The sequence below is a fragment of the Dendrobates tinctorius genome, unplaced genomic scaffold (assembly GCF_039654945.1).
Source record: "Dendrobates tinctorius isolate UK_male_01 unplaced genomic scaffold, ASM3965494v1 ptg000028l, whole genome shotgun sequence".
Classification (NCBI taxonomy): domain Eukaryota; kingdom Metazoa; phylum Chordata; class Amphibia; order Anura; family Dendrobatidae; genus Dendrobates; species Dendrobates tinctorius.
In genome coordinates, this window is record NW_027361696.1 from 7,015,381 (window position 1) to 7,032,946 (window position 17,566).

Below are 17,566 nucleotides of genomic sequence, written 5' to 3' on the forward strand. Positions count from 1 at the left end.
AAGATTTGAAAAAGGGAAAAATGTACAAAAACCAAGAGCTCAAAAATGGTCCTTTGATGATAAGTCCAGCATCAATGTCCATGGTCCATTCCTGGGCAAATGGCGAAAGTTTTTTACCACACACAAGTCCTGTGGTTCAGTGTCCATAAAGAAAACAAGAAAACTCCAAGGGAACTCTTACAGGTTACCTGTAGGCACAAAACTTGAAAACAGTTACATATTTACAAAATTTCAACATTTACATTATCTTTGCTATATGCGATATCTAAGGGGTGGTATACCTTGTGTGGTGCGGGTAGACCTGCGTAACCCTAGTGTGGGCAAACTGGGTAGCATTCTCCTACCGACTCTTAGACTCACAAGGGGTATAGCAGATTCACCACTGGCAGGGCGAGGGTTCTCTGGCTCCACTGCTGGTGTGGCATCTGCTACCTGATTTTCCTGATTTTCTTGAGTCACTTCTTCTTGTGCTACCACTCGAGGAAATATCCACACTGGCACCACTATAGCATCGTCCACTCTAGACCAATTCACAGGGAATTCCCCAAGCACTGTGCTGACCTCTTCTTCCACCATGGGTTGGACGTTATCTGGTTCTTCTTTCCTTTCCTTCAACTGGTCAGGACACAACTTCAAATGATCTCTTGATACCGCTGCTGAGGTCGCTCCTCCATCTTTACTCACAAGGCATACCTTAGTATTATCAAAGTTCAAGGGCAGAATGGTATAAGGTTCAGCCTCCCATTGATCATCCAACTTGTGCAATCTTCTCTTCCTTTTCAGGACTTGCTCCCCCGGCGACAAAGGAATGGCAGGTGCATTTTGATTGTAAAGCTTCTCCTGCTTGTGCCTTGCCTGAGCCAGACTCCTTTCCACGCATTTTTGAACTCTCCGGTACTGTTGCTGCCTCTCCGTGTCCCAATCAGCATCTGGTGACGCTACTTCAGGGGTCAGGACTCCCATGTCCAAGTCAATAGGCAGCTTACCAGGTCTGGCTCTCATCAAATAGGCTGGGATACAGTTGGTGGAGTTCACTGGGATATGGTTGTAGAGGTCCACCAGATCAGGCAACTTCTCTGGCCACAGATTCCTCTCCTCCAAGGGCAAAGTCTTCAGGAGGTCAATCACCACCTGGTTCATCTTCTCGCACATGCCATTGGTCTGTGGGTGATATGGTGTCGTCTGGATCTTCTTACAACCATACAGGTTTACAGAATTCTTGGAACACTTCTGCCTCGAAAGCTGGACCTTGATCTGTCAGCACTCTTTTAGGATACCCATGTGGTCTACAGAAGTGCTGTTGGAATGCTCTGGCTGCTGTCCTGGCAGTTTGATCTTTGACAGGCACAACTACCAGGAATCTTGAGTAGTGGTCCACAATGGTAAGTGCATAGATGTAGCCTGACCGGCTTGGAACCAGCTTCACATGGTCCAAGGCTACCAAGTCAAGGGGCTGTTTGGTGATGATTGGCTGTAGGGGAGCTCTCTGGCTGTCTCGATCCTTTCTGCGCAGGTTACATTGTCCACACTCCCGGCACCACCTCTCAATGACTTTCCTCATACCAGCCCAGTAGAACCTCTCTCGGCGCAATACTTCCAACTTCTTCCATCCGAAGTGTCCAGCTCCATTGTGGTATGCTTCCAGGACCATTGATGCCTCTCTCTTCGGGACTACCACCTGCCAAACCAGCTCATGAGTGCGGGCATTGATACTGCTCCAACACACCTTCCCTTCATAAATGAACAGCCGGCCTCTCTCCTTCTACAACTGCTGAGTTTCTTCAGGAGCATCCGACTCTGGACGTGAGTCATCTCGTGTCAGCAGCTCCTTCACCAGGCAGACTGCAGGGTCACTATCTTGCATTTCTGCCCAGTCATGATGGGGCAATGGATTCAGGGTGACCTCCTTCAAGCCAGACTGTCTGTTTCTCACTCCTTGAGCACGTTTGCCCCCAAGTGGCAGGTGGAAGGGAGGTAGCTCTATCTCTTCAAGAGCCTCAGGGTCTTCTCCGGCATCTGGTAGGTTAGGCATCCTGGACAGCGCATTAGCATTGGCATTCTTGTGTCCTGCCCGGTACTTGGTGGTAAACTCATAGTTCGATATCCGAGCCATCCATCGCTGTTCCAGTGCACCCAGTTTTGCAGTGTCCAAATGCGTCAACGGGTTGTTGTCTGTGAAGATAGTGAAATTGGCAGAGGCTAGGTAATGTTTGAACCTTTCAGTGACAGCCCAGACTATGGCAAGGAACTCCAGCTTGAAAGAACTGTAATTATCAGGGTTCCTTTCAGTGGGTCGCAGCTTCCTGCTGGCATAGGAGATCACTCTTTCTTTCCCATCCTGTACCTGCGACAGTACTGCTCCTAGTCCTTCTAGTCCCACGTTGCTGGCATCTGTGTACAGCACAAAGGGTTTGTCATAATCTGGGTAGGCCAGAACTTCGTCTCCTGTGAGAGCCATCTTCAATCTGGTGAAGGACCTCTCCAACTCTTCAGTCCATTCAAAGGTGGAATTTTTCTGTTTGGTCTTCTTGGACTGCCCCACCAGGAGATTTTGCATAGGGGTGGCTATTTCAGTAAAGCCCTTGATGAATCTTCGGTAGTAGCCTACCAGTCCAAGGAATTGACATACTTCATGAAGGTTGCTGGGCTTCGGCCAGTCCCGGAAGACTGTGACCTTATCAGGATCTGGTGCCACACCTTCTGCACTGACCACATGACCGAGGTACTGCACCTTGGGTTTCAGGAGGTGGCACTTGGAGGGCTTCACCTTCAGGCCAAAATTGGACAAAGCTTCAAAAACTTCAGCCAGGTGCTCCAGATGATCTTCATAGGTTTTGGAGGAAACAATGACATCATCCAGGTACAACAGGACCGTCTCAAAGTTCATGTGTCCCAGGCAGCACTCCATCAGCCGTTGAAATGTTCCTGCAGCAGTGCAGAGCCCAAATGGCATATAATTGCACTTACAGAGACCCATTGGAGTGGTAAATGCTGTTTTTTCCTTGTCTGCCTCTGCCACGGGAACATGCCAATACCCACTGGTGAGATCCAAGGTGGAAAAATAATTAGCAGTTTTAAGTGCAGCCAATGACTCCTCAATTCTAGGTATTGGGTAGGCATCTTTATGTGTAATACTGTTAATTTTCCTGTAATCAACACACATTCTCATGGTACCATCCTTTTTCTTTACAAATACTATTGGAGCTGCCCAGGGGCTACAACTGTCTCTGATGACCCCTGCCTCCTTCATCTCCCTCAACATACTCTTGCACACTGGTACTGTGTTGGGGGTATAGGTCTGTACCTCTCCTTTATGGGTGGATGGTCTCCCGTGGGGATATGATGTTGAACCCCTTTTGCCTGCCCAAAATCTAGTGGGTGTTTACTGAATACCCGCTCATACTCTTGTGTCACTCTGCAAACCACATTTTTCTGGTATGAAGGTGTAGAGTCAGTTCCCACCTGCAGTTGCTGACACCACTCATCTGGCTGCTTCACAGAGCCATTGTCCTCCACCTGATCGGATGAGACCAAGGGTTCTGCTGCCTGCAAAGAGTTGTTATTAACACTGAGCAGCTTGGCAACTGTGGCGTACCGAGGTATTGTGGCCTCCTCTTCCCCACAATTCAAAAGGCGTACAGGTACTCTCCCTTTTTTGACATCAACCACCCCTCTGGCTGTCAGGACAGTGGGCCTGCTCTCGGAGTATACGGGTTCTACCAATGCCTGGTAATCTCTCCCTCTAAGACCTATAGCTGCCCGACACCAAACCAACATTTCACATCTGGGGGGTATTGTAATGGGGAAGGCATCACTCACTCTGACGCTGCCAATCTCTCCGCCAGAGAGTTCCACCTGTTGTCTTTGCATCAGGGCTCGGATCTCCTTCTTCAGGACTCGTTGTCCTCCGGAACCAGCAGTCTCAGCCACCTGTTGCAACAAGACAATAACCTCGGACAGACAGTTTTCAATGACATTTGTACCAAGAGTCATCATGGGATTACATTCACGTCGGTCAATATCAACAACTATTAACCCTTGAGACTTTAGCTCTACCCGCCCCACTTTGACAGTAATTTCTTTACATCCTATCTGCGGTAAAGACTGACCATTACTAGCAACTACTGTCAGTTCATCAGTTGGGCCACGGGTAAGCTCTGAATCAGCCCAATATCTCTTGTACAGAATGTACGGCATAGTGGTCACCTGGGAGCCAGTGTTCAGCAAAGCATTCATGGGGATGCCGTCAATCACCACAGGAAGGATTGGTCTCCCTCCCACATACTTGGCTCTCCAGTTCCTTGGGCCTGGGGATCCTACTCCTGGGGGTTGGCCCTCTGCCCCAGGGGTTGCTCGATTAAAGGACAATATCTTGCAAGGTGGCCTGCCTTGTGACAGCGACGACAGATGGGACGTCCATCCTGGTCATAGCGATCGTTGCTCCTTCCTCGAAGTGGCGGGGCTCTCCTCCTCTGGAGCCACGGGACATCCTCTGGACTGGAAGCAAGCTGGAGCTTGTCTTTGGAGGACACCTGCAGGGACTGCACGGTTTTAGTGAGTGCAGCCATTCCTTTGGTCAACTCCTGGACCTGAAGACGCAGCTCCTCAGTGGGATCTTTATCCAGAGTTTGGGCATCAGCCTCCACAGGGATGGAAGGGAAAGATGGCGCTTCCTGATGGTAGGTGATCGCTAGGCACCTCTGGGGGGCTGGACGGCTGTCAGTGGATTCCTGCAGTACCCGAATAGCCCTGTCCTTAAATTCAGCAAAGTCCAGATCAGGGTTTTGCAAGGTTATGATACGCAACTGTCCTCTGTGGGTACTAGACAGGAGTCCTTCAATGAACTGCTCCTTCAACAATTTATCTTCTTCCCTTACGCTGTCAGGACAAACTTGCTTAACTGCTCGCAGCGCCTCCTGCAGGTTGAGAGCATAGTCCCTGATACTGTCCTGCGCCTTCTGTTTACAGCCAAAGAACCTCATCTTGATTTCAGCTGCAGTGCTGGTGTCAAAGGTGCTCTTCAGTTTGGCCAGGACCTTTGCAACAGTCTCTTTATCAGTGTCCTGCCAGGCTTTCACTTCTCTCAGCGCTGCACCCATTAGCTGTCCAATCAGGATATTTAATTTCTGGCTTTCAGACAGAGGGTAGACTTTGAACAAACTGCACAGTCTCTCTTTAAATTCACCCCGGGTGTGTGACTTACCCGAGTACTGCGGTAGCCAGGCTGCTTCTGGGATGTAGGGCATGGATAGCGGCATTATGGGGACCGCTGCAGCGGGCGCTCCTCCTGGCGGTACCGCGGCGTTAGCAACGGCGCCTGCCGCTGCATCGCCGTTTGGCGCGGACATCTCCCCCCTCTAGTTAACGTTAGCCAGGGCTGGGGGTTATGTGAGCTCACCGGCGGCCGCTTCACAGGCCCGACGCACCGTAGGCCTCAGCTCCTCCTCTCTCACGCGCTGTCCTCTCTTCCCGCGCTGCATTTCACTTCTTCGCTCTCTGCGGCAGGCTCCGCCCACGAAGGCCCGCCTCTTTCTTCCCGTGCGTGCCATGCAGCGCGGCAATGGCGGCAACTGGTGCCAATTACACACAGTTCACAATCACAGTCTATGGCACACAGGACCCGGGGATACCGGGCTCCGTAATCCTGTTCGTGACGCCAAATTGGGTCGCCCTCCCAGGGCTGTGGGGTACTCGGTACCAGGCCGGTGTCAGGGGAATGTGTCACAGTAGCAGTGACCCGGTCCGTGGCCCTGGGCGCCCAAGCAATGGGGGTTGTAGTTAAAGGAATGGAATAGATTGTGACGCCACCTGTGGTGTTCGGCAAGGGAGATGTTAAGCCGACGCTGCAGACAGCTCCGCTGGGGCAGATGGTGTGGTGCAGCAGTGATGGTACAGCCCTCCACAGGCAGGGCTAATGTCCCAGGGCAGTGTAGCGGTGGTTGGCACGGTGATGTAGCAGTGCCGTAAGGGTAGGAAGCAGACAAGACACAGCGGGGTGCAATTTCTGTACCTTTACTTGATAACTGCAGTCCAAGGTCCTGATTACAGATGGTATTGGAGCAGGCTAGCCTGGAAGCAACTCAGGGATTCTCTCTCACAGACGGGCTGTGCAGTCTCCTTCCTAGCTCCTTGTGGTGTGAAACACTCCAGTACTTAGTTACTCTAGAGTTCCTCCTGTCAGATGTTCCCAAGAACCTTACTTGCACAGCAGACAGCTGTAGCCTCTCTCGGGGACTCCTCATTAGTCCTGGCTCTCTATTCAAGCTGCTGTTGTGCCTCAAGTCTTAGTTGGGAGTAGGGCATTTACAGCCTCCTACTCCTCTGGTATCTGCTGTAGGACCGTTAGTATCCGTACAGCCGTGGAGACCAGGCTCCAGTTCGTGCGCTCTCAAGCTGAGGGAGCTCTCCTTCCTAGCTCAACCTCCAGCTTCTTTCTACCCGTCTGCACACTTCACCCTCCGCAGACTAACTCACCACTCCTTCCTCTTGGCCCTCAGAGGGCACCCCTCCCCTTAATCCTGGTTCAGAGTTCCCCCTGGTGGCCTGGAGTGGAACTGTGTTGCATGTATGGATTGACTGCGAGAGAGACCCATCATTGCCTCCAAGCCTGGCATTACCCTCCCCTGGAGGAAGGCAAAGCCACTGTTGCGACCATACTCCTGGGGGCGCCACATATGTATCCACGTTCCGTATATGCAGCGCTTTGGATGCAGCTCCGCCCAAAGCGCTGCCAGCTTTTGTACGCACGGTGATTCCACATGTGTTCATTGAACCATGCGGAATCACCGCATCCTATGCATATGTGGCGCCCCTGAGGCTTCAGTCGCCACAGAGGTACTGCACCTTCTCCTAAGGTGTGGTACCCCACCATCCAGGTAGGGTGGGAACTCCCTTTTCACATTCCAACACCTGCACCCCACACACAGGATAGTTCAGCAGGGACCCATCCATGCTTTATGCTGGAAAGGTCATGGGTTGCTTTTTGTGGTCCCTGGCGTCGTAACAGGAGAGGTGCTGGGGAGGCGGGTGGAGTTAGATATAAAAGAGAGGGAAGGTGTAGGATTTCAGGTCAGTCAGTCAGTCAGTCTGACAGAAGGAGTGAGGAAGGAAGCCACTTAGGAGGAGTGGAGATCCCTGGAAGAGGGATGGAGGAAGGAGTGCTGCAGCTGCCTCATTGCCCTGAGCCAGCTGGCACGGGAAAGAAACAGAAAGAAAGAGACGTAGACTGGAGACTACAGATTCCATAAGACAGATAGAACAGATCGGTACGAAGGAGAATAGAAGGACGGTGGGAAGCAGGTTGAAAAAGAGAGAGAGTCCTTCCAGTCCAGAGCGCAAAGGCCGGGGCCCGATCCCCGAGGTTGATTGGATCTTTATGTCCGGCAACAGACACCGGAGGAGTAGTGAGCCACTAACGCCTTACTCCCATCATAGACTTGGGACACAACAGCAACTGAATAGAGAGCTGGGACGCAGAGAGGAGTCCCCGAAGCAGGCTACAGCTGTCTGTCATTCAAGTAGAGACTAGGAACACCTAGAGAGAGGCATTCCAGGGTAACTAAGTACTGGAGTGCTTTGCACCTAAAGGCGCATTGGAGGAGTCGTTCAGTAAGGTACATATTGGCGGAGTGTGGAGGGGAGACTCCTATCCTGCCTGGAGGTTGGCTGGGGCCCTGACCTGAAGAACACAGTGCGGAGGCAGGCATTGGTGTGAACTGCAAACAGTGAGTAAAGCTTTGGAACCGCATACTCTGGTGTCCTTCAGTTATTCCAGCACCGCTACATCTGGGTAACAACATCTATACCATTCTGCGCCTCTCCTCATCCATTGCACCTACACTGCCCTGGGACTACAGCTCCACCTGTGGGGAGCTACACCATCTTTGCTGCACCACACCATCAGTCCCAGTGGATCTGCATGCAGCGTTGGCTCAACATCTTACTTGCCAAACACCACGGGTGGCGTCACGAACTATCCAAATAAACTATTACATCATTAACATCACCGCCATTGATATTGGGCGCCCAGGGCCACGGACCGGGTCACCACTGCTGTGACACACATTCCCCCTGACGCCGGCCCGATACCGAGTACCCCGCTGCCCAGGGTGTGAGGGGCGACCCACATAGACTGTTTAATTTTTTTAGCGGAGACGGAGCGTCACCGCAAGATAAATAGATATGCTGCGGCCTATAAAGATGCACCATATGTGCGTATACGCAGGTCTGCCACCTGCATCTTTGAACACATGCACTGTGTTCCAAATTATTATGCAAATGATATTTTTCTCTGATTTTCCTAAATAGTCGGTACAAATGACAGTCAGTCTAATAAAAGTCATCACTCGTTAGAGTATAGATCGAATTTTATTGAAGAAACCTCCCATATGATAACAGTATAATCTCCAAAATGAATAAAAACTCAAATTGCACTGTTCCAAATTATTAGGCACAGTAGAATTTCTAAACATTTGATATGTTTTAAAGAACTGAAAATGCTCATTTGTGGAATTTGCAGCATTAGGAGGTCAGATTCACTGAACAAAAAAGCTATTTAACTCCAAAACATCCTAACAGGCCCAGTTACATGTTAACATAGGAACCCTTCTTTGATGTCACCTTCACAATTCTTGCATCCGTTAAACTTGTGAGTTTTTGGAGAACTTCTACTTTTATTTCTTTGCAGGATGTCAGAATAGCCTCCCAGAGCTGCTGTTTTGATGTGAACTGCCTCCCAGCCTCATAGATCTTTTGCTTGATGATACTCCAAAGGTTCTCTATAGGGTTGAGGTCAGGGGAAGATGGTGGCCACACCATGAGTTTATCTCCTTTTATGCCCATAGCAGCCAATGACTCAGAGGTATTCTTTGCAGCATGAGATGGTGCATTGTCATGCATGATGATGATTTTGCTCCTGAAGGCACATTTCTGCTTTTTATACCATGGAAGACAGCTGTCAGTCAGAAACTCTATATACTTTGCAGAGGTCATTTTCACACCTTCTGGAACCTTAAAGAGCCCTACCAGCTGTTTCCCCATGATTCCGGCCCAAAACATGACTTCTCCACCTCCTTGCTGACATCGCAGCCTTGTTGGGACATGGTGGCCATCCACCAACCATCCACTACTCCAGCCATCTGGACCATTCAGGGTTGCTCGACACTCATCAGTAAACAAGACTGCTTGAAAATTAGTCTTCATGTGTGTCTGGGCCCACTGCAACAGTTTCTGCTTGTGAACACTGTTTATGGGTGGCCAAATAGTAGGTTTATGCACCACTGCAGCCTTTGAAGGATCCTAGACCTTGAGGTTCGAGGGACTCCAGAGGCACCAGCAGCTTTAAATATCTGTTTGCTGGTTTGTAATGGCTTTTTAGCAGCTGCTCTCTTAATCCGATGAACTTGCCTGGCAGAAACCTTCCTCATTCTGCCTTTATCAGCACAAACATGTCTGTGCTCAGAATCAGCCACAAATCTCTTAACAGTACGATGATCACATTTAAGTTTTTGGGAAATATCTAATGTTTTCATGTCTTGACCAAGGCACTGCACTATTTGATGCTTTTCAGCAGCAGAGAGATCCTTTTTCTTTCCTAAATTCCTTGAAACCTGTGACCTGCTTAATAATGTGGAACATCATTCTTAAGTAGTTTTCCTTTAATTGGGCTCACCTGGTAAACTAATTATCACAGGCGTTTGAGATTGATTTCAGTGATCCAAAGAGCCCTGATACGCAATACCATCTATGAGTTTATTTGAAAAACAAAAAATTAAATCTTTATGACACTTAAATCCAATTTGCATAATAATTTGGAACGCAGTGTAGTTGAGATGGGATTTCATAAAATCCCCTCCACTATGCTGTAACATCTGGACGCTGCGGATTAGACGCTGCGGCTGTACACAGCATCCAAACCGCAGCGTTTCCTGACCGTGGAAACATGCCCTTAGGCTGATGACCAGTGCCGACCACACTGAGGGGACACGTCAGCCCCCATACACACCACACCTGCTCCAGGGGGAGCCACAACCATTAGGCATGGGTCTGGCGGATGTGGCTTCTGACCAGTGAATCATTTTATAAAGATTTCTGTGATTTTCACTGAGGACTACACTCAAGTTCTGAAAATGTGACTGAGGATTTATGAAGCGCCTCCATCACAATGTAACATGATGCCACAGCCTTTCCACCATGGAGAGGTGTGGGCAGGTAACCAAGCCTGTGTGACTGAGACCTGAGGATCCAGAGCGCAGTAGCGCCAAGTCCTAGTCGTCACCATCCTGTCTGGCTGCGTCTGGCTGGTGGGAAGAGAAAGTCACATAATCCGGACAACCATGAGAGATGTCCTGTAATAATGACAAAGCTATGGCCGGAGCAGGCGCAGTCAACCGCAGTGTCCAGAACAGCTGGAAGCCATTACTGGTGTGGGGGGAGGTTCATATAAACCGGGGGGCTCCTAGAGAGCGATCTGCTCAGGCTCCGGGCGGGGTGCATGCCTCAGCAGCAATCACCATGGTCCACATCTACGGGAGAAGCCATACTTACAATCCAAACACCATTTCTTACATCTTTCATTTTGTCTCATAGTAAAAGGTTTTGTGGTCTTGTCTAAATTGTGCCCAAAATATGTAAAACCTCGCATTTTAATTAATCTACTGGCACCCTGAACCATGAGGTTGTTGGCAGGTGGAACCATGTAAAAAAGGCAATGGCTGAAGCAGTGATGGCTGAAGAAGTGACGGCTGAAGAAGTGATATCTGAAGCAGTGATGGCTGAAGGAGAGATAGTTGAAGCAGTGATGGTTGAAGCAGTGACAGCTAAAGAAGTGATATCTGAAGCAATAGTGGCTGAATCAGTGAAGGTTGAAGCAGTATTGGCTGAAGCAGTGATGGCTGAAGAAGTGACCACTGAAGCAGTGATGACTGAAGCAGTATTAGCTGAAGCAGTGATGCTGAAAAAGTGATGACTGAAGCAGTGATGGCTGAAGAAGTGATGGCTGAAGCAGTGATGACTGAAGCAGTATTAGCTGAAGCAGTGATGCTGAAAAAGTGATGACTGAAGCAGTGATGGCTGAAGAAGTGATGGCTGAAGCAGTGATGACTGAAGCAGTATTAGCTGAAGCAGTGATGCTGAAAAACTGATGACTGAAGCAGTGATGGCTGAAGCAGTGACGGCTGAAGCACTATTGGCTGAAGCACTGTTGGCTGAAGCAGTGATGGCTGAAGCAGTGATGGCTGAAGAAGTGACGGCTGAAGAAGTGATATCTGAAGCAGTATTGGCTGAAGCAGTGATGGCTGAAGAAGTGATATCTGACGTAGTGTTGGCTGAATCAGTGATGGCTGAAGCACTATTGGCTGAATCACTATTGGCTGAAGCAGTGATGACTGAAGCAGTATTAGCTGAAGCAGTGATGCTGAAAAAGTGATGACTGAAGCAGTGATGGCTGAAGCAGTGACGGCTGAAGCACTATTGGCTGAAGCAATGGAGGCTGAAGAAGTGATGGCTGAAGCAGTGATGACTGAAGTAGTATTAGATGAAGCAGTGATGCTGGAAAAGTGACGGCTGAAGCAGAGATGGCTGAAGTAGTGACTGCTGAAGCAGGAATCGCTGAAGACATGGCTGAAGCAGTGACGGCTGAGGCAGTAATGGCTGAAGCAGTGATGACATATATGTTTAGTGATAGCACATGCCATACCGCCTGCAGTGATACTTGTGCATCTGTACTGGACTCGCTGTATGATGTTGAGTAGTGGGGGTCGAGACAGACAACATCTGCTTGGTTTTATACCTTCCTGTGACCATCCAAGATTCAGTCTGTCGCTCCATCGTACAGAACCTGCCCCCAAAATAACAATGAACCTATGAGTATTCATATAAGGGAAATTAATTCATCTAATAACATTGGTGTAAGTCTGCCATGTATGACTGACACTATAGAAAGGGCATATAACTACTCACCGTGCCCCCAATACAACTAGTCAGTGCCCCCATACAGCCAGCTACCGTGCCCACAATACAACTAGTCATAGTGCCCCCATACAGCCAGCCACTGTGCCCACAATACAACTAGTCATAGTGCCCAAATACAGCCAGCCACCATGCCCACAATACAACTAGTCAGTGCCCCATACAGCCAGCCACCCTGCCCACAACTTGTCATAGTGCCCCCCCATACAGTCAGCCACCGTGCCCACAACAAAACTAGTCATAGTGCCCCCATACAGCCAGCCACCGAGCCCACAATACAACTAGTCATAGTGCCCCCATACTGCCAGCCACTGTGCCCACAACTAGTCATAGTGCCCCCATACAGCCAGCCACCGTGCCCACAAAACAACTAGTCGTAGTGCCCCCCCATACAGCCAGCCACCGTGCCTACAACACAACTAACATAGTGCCCCCATACAGCCAGCCATCGTGCCCACAACACAACTAGTCATAGTGCCCCCCAAACTGCCAGCCACCGTGCCCACAACACAACTAGTCATAGTGCCCCCATACAGCCAGCCACCGTGCCCACAACACTAGTCATAGTGCCCCCATACAGCCAGCCACCGTGCCCACAACACAACTAGTCATAGTGCCCCCATACAGCCAGCCACCGTTCCCACAATACAACTAGTCATAGTGCCCCCATACAGTCAGGCACTGTGCCCACAATACAACTAGTCATAGTGCCCCCATAGAGCCAGCCACCGTGCCCACATTACAACTAGTCATAGTGCCCCCATACAGCCAGGCACCGTGCCCACAACATAACTAGTCATAGTGCCCCCATACAGCCAGGCACCATGCCCACAACACATCTAGTCATAGTGCCCCCATACAGCCAGGCACCGTGCCCACAACACAATTAGTCATAATGCCCCCATACAGCCAGGCACCGTGCCCACAACACAATTAGTCATAGTGCCCCCATACAGCCAGCCACCGTGCCCACAACACATCTAGTCATAGTGCCCCCATACAGCCAGCCACCGTGCCCACAATACTAGTCATAATGCCCCCATACAGCCAGGCACCGTGCCCACAACACAACTAGTCATAGTGCCCCCATACAGCCAGCCACTGTGCCCACAATACAACTAGTCATAGTGCCCCCCATACAGCCAGCCACCGTGCCCACAACACAACTAGTCATAGTGCCCCCCATACAGCCAGCCACCGTGCCCACAACACTAGTCATAGTGCCCCCATACAGCCAGCCACTGTGCCCACAACACATCTAGTCATAGTGCCCCCATACAGCCAGCCACTGTGCCCACAATACAACTAGTCATAGTGCCCCCATACAGCCAGGCACCGTGCCCACAACACAACTAGTCATAGTGCCCCCATACAGCCAGGCACCGTGCCCACAACACAACTAGTCATAGTGCCCCCATACAGCCAGTCACTGTGCCCACAATACAACTAGTCATAGTGCCCCCATACAGCCAGCCACAATGCCCATAACACAACTAGTCATAGTGCCCCCATACAACCAGCCACCTTGCCCACAATACAACTAGTCATAGTGCCCCCATACAGCCAGCCACTGTGCCCACAACACAACTAGTAATAGTCATACAGCCAGCCAACGTGCCCACAATACAACTAGTCATAGTGCCCCCCATACAGCCAGCCACCGTGCCCACAACACAACTAGTCATAGTGCCCCCCCATACAGCCAGCCACCGTGCCCACAACACATCTAGTCATAGTGCCCCCATACAGCCAGCCACTGTGCCCACAACACAACTAGTCATAGTGCCCCCATACAGCCAGGCACCATGCCCACAACACAACTAGTCATAGTGCCCCCATACAGCTAGCCACTGTGCCCACAATACAACTAGTCATAGTGCCCCCCATACAGCCAGCCACCGTGCCCACAACACAACTAGTCATAGTGCCCCCCATACAGCCAGCCACCGTGCCCACAACACTAGTCATAGTGCCCCCATACAGCCAGCCACCGTGCCCACAACACATCTAGTCATAGTGCCCCCATACAGCCAGCCACTGTGCCCACAATACAACTAGTCATAGTGCCCCCATACAGCCAGGCACCGTGCCCACAACACAACTAGTCATAGTGCCCCCATACAGCCAGGCACCGTGCCCACAACACATCTAGTCATAGTGCCCCCATACAGCCAGCCACTGTGCCCACAATACAACTAGTCATAGTGCCCCCATACAGCCAGGCACCGTGCCCACAACACAACTAGTCATAGTGCCCCCATACAGCCAGGCACCGTGCCCACAACACAACTAGTCATAGTGCCCCCATACAGCCAGTCACCGTGTCCACAATACAACTAGTCATAGTGCCCCCATACAGCCAGCCACCATGCCCATAACACAACTAGTCATAGTGCCCCCATATAACCAGCCACCTTGCCCACAATACAACTAGTCATAGTGCCCCCATACAGCCAGCCACTGTGCCCACAACACAACTAGTAATAGTCCCCCCATACAGCCAGCCACCGTGCCCACAATACAACTAGTCGTAGTGCCCCCCATACAGCCAGCCACCGTGCCCACAACACAACTAGTCATAGTGCCCCCGCATACAGCCAGCCACCGTGCCCACAACACATCTAGTCATAGTGCCCCCATGCAGCCAGCCACTGTGCCCACAATACAACTAGTCATAGTGCCCCCATACAGCCAGTCACCGTGCCCACAATACAACCAGTCATAGTGCCCCCATACAGCCAGCCACCGTGCCCATAACACAACTAGTCATAGTGCCCCCATACAGCCAGCCACCTTGCCCACAATACAACTAGTCATAGTGCCCCCATACAGCCAGCCACCGTGCCCACAACACAACTAGTCATAGTGCCCCCATACAGCCATCCACCATGCCCCCATATACTACCAGCCACAGTGCCCCTGTAAGATGGTTGTCGGACACCCAGTGGTTGGGAGACAAACGTGAAGTAATGCTTTAGTAGTACATATAGGACTAAAAGGGGTTTATCGGCCATGACAGATTGATTGTGAGCAGATGATGAGTTGGGAGAGATGGCTGCTCACCCTATCTCCACCCTGAATGTGGTTAACTTGGCAAAGTGAGACCCACTTGTCTCACACTGTCCCTGAGTATGGAGATCTGCAGGTCTCCTGGGCTTAGTGCCTTTGCTAAAGGACGAAGAAGCTGCACTCTAAGCTGGACAGTTATCAAGCACTATTAGGCTATTTTCACATATTCCGTTTTTGCAGCAGATTTTTTGCTATTTTTTTAATGCAAATTTTCAGCTTGGTTTCACAGTACTAGCAATGTCTATGAGATTTCAGAAATTTCATGCACACAGCTTTTTTTTTCCTGACTGTTTTGTCACCGAGCTGCCTTTTTTTAGTATCATGCAGAAAAAGCAGGTATGCAGGTGGGTCGCCCTTCAAGGGCTGTGGGGTACTCGGTACCGGGCTGGGGTCAGTGGGATGTGTCACAGCAGCAGTGACCCGGTCCGTGGCCCTGGGTGCCCAAGTAATAGGGGAGATTGAACGGTGGAATGCAGTTGATTAAATGAATAGTTCGTGACGCCACCTGTGGTGTTCGGCAAGTGAGATGTTAAGCCGACGCTGCATGCAGATCCTCTGGGACTGGTGGTATGTTGCAGCCAAGAGGGTGAAGCTCCCCACAGGTGGAGCTGTAGTCCCAGGGCAGTGTAGAGGTAGGGGGTAGAGGAGAGGCACAGGCAGTGTAGAAGCTGGTACCCAGGTGTAGCAGTACAGGGTGTGTTGGCGCAGGAATAAATGGAGGACACCAGGGCTTGTAGTTCCAAAGCTTTACTCACAGTCTGTAGTACACACAGATGCCTGCCTCCGTGCCAGCAGACCCAGGTCACTGAGATCTGCTGCAGCACCTCCTTCCTCCATCCCTCTCCCAGGGATCTTCACTCCTTACTCTCTCCTCTCCACTCACTGACTGACTGACTGAAATTCTAAACCTTCCCACTCTTTTATGTATTCTAACTCCACCCGCCTCCCAGCAGGTTTCGTGTTCCAAGCAGGGAGCCACTAAAGGTGCTCTGCTACTCTCCAAGCAGGGAGCCGCAATGTGGCTTTGCTGAACTACTGTGATGTGTGGGATGCAGGTGTTGGAGCATGGTCAGGAGCCTCCAACTTACCTGTATGGTGGGGTACCACACCTCAGGAGGAGGTGCAGTACCTCTGTGGCAACTGAATCCTCAGGGGCGCTACACAGGTATCGGGTTTTGCTGCGTTTTTGGTGCCAAAACCTGATGAAGTTGAATCAGATTATTTTTTTATGCACTAAATTTTATCAGCATACACAAGAGACAAATGTACCCCGACAAGAACGCAGCAAAAACTAAGCAAAACCTGCTTTTTGTAAGCAGCTTACACTTTGCATAAAAAAACAGCAGCCATCAAAGAAGCAACACGTGAACATAGCCTTGTATGGACTATATGCCCTTTGTTGTACTGTGAGTCGGACAAGGGCTGTATTTCAGTTTCCTTTCATGTGGTTTATGAGGACTGAAATACTGTAAACCAGCCAGACTTTAAATAGAAACGGTTCCTGTGATATGTTAGATGGTTCCCAAGTGAGGAGCATTGTTACATTTGGTGTTAGAAGCATGGGCAGCGTGACTTGTACAGAAGTACTATATGTCTGGGTGAAGGCAAACATAAGCCAGAGAGCAACATCAGACAGCATAGCAGACCTGATTAAACACTTTTCTTTGACGTCACACGCCGGGCACTGGGCGATCTCTCAGGTGTGAGCGATTTGTAATTATGCCGCTATATAGACTCCTACACACCTTGTAGCCACACTCACCTCCCAGGACGAAGCTAAGGCGAAACGCGCGTCGGGGACTGCGGTATCACAGGTCATATGTGCTTTCCACTCAGGGGTGTTGCATTACACCTAGAATAGGGGAATACATGCCATGGACACACTTGTGTCGTTTATTGCACTTATGTGATGGCATACTATTGTGGGTATACATTATCTTTTGCCCCTAACTTAGATAGTGTTCGATATTGTTACTGACAGCATATTTATAAATATTCAGTATTTTGGCCATATTATATGTCACGCTTCATGACTATGCATGTAATTGTTTAGTGTTACTTGTTAAAGCTATTATAGCAGTGCCGTGCATTGAATTTGACCATATCTTACATTATTTGCTGAGAGCTTTCCTCTTCATGTAGGGCATACACATTTTGGTAATATCTATCACATTGTCATGTAATATTGGATGCTTTCAGTATTTCTGCCTATTATTATCACCATTGCAGTAGACCACAGTCTTTCTGCTTATGAATGTACATGTTTTGCATACCCCTTATGCTTCATACTGATGCACCTTGTCGTGATTTTTTGATATTTCATCTTTGGTGTATATTTTTACACGATTAGCACATTTGTATTTGTGATATCCATCGATATATCCATCTCTTTTTATCATGTCTATGTCTGTTGTATGTATTTCAATAAAGCAATTTGTATTTTATGGCATTATGCTTCCTTGATCTGTTTGGTGTACTGATTAAACACTTGATGCAAGCTCAGCAGGAGCAGCAGCAAAAGCTAGCACAC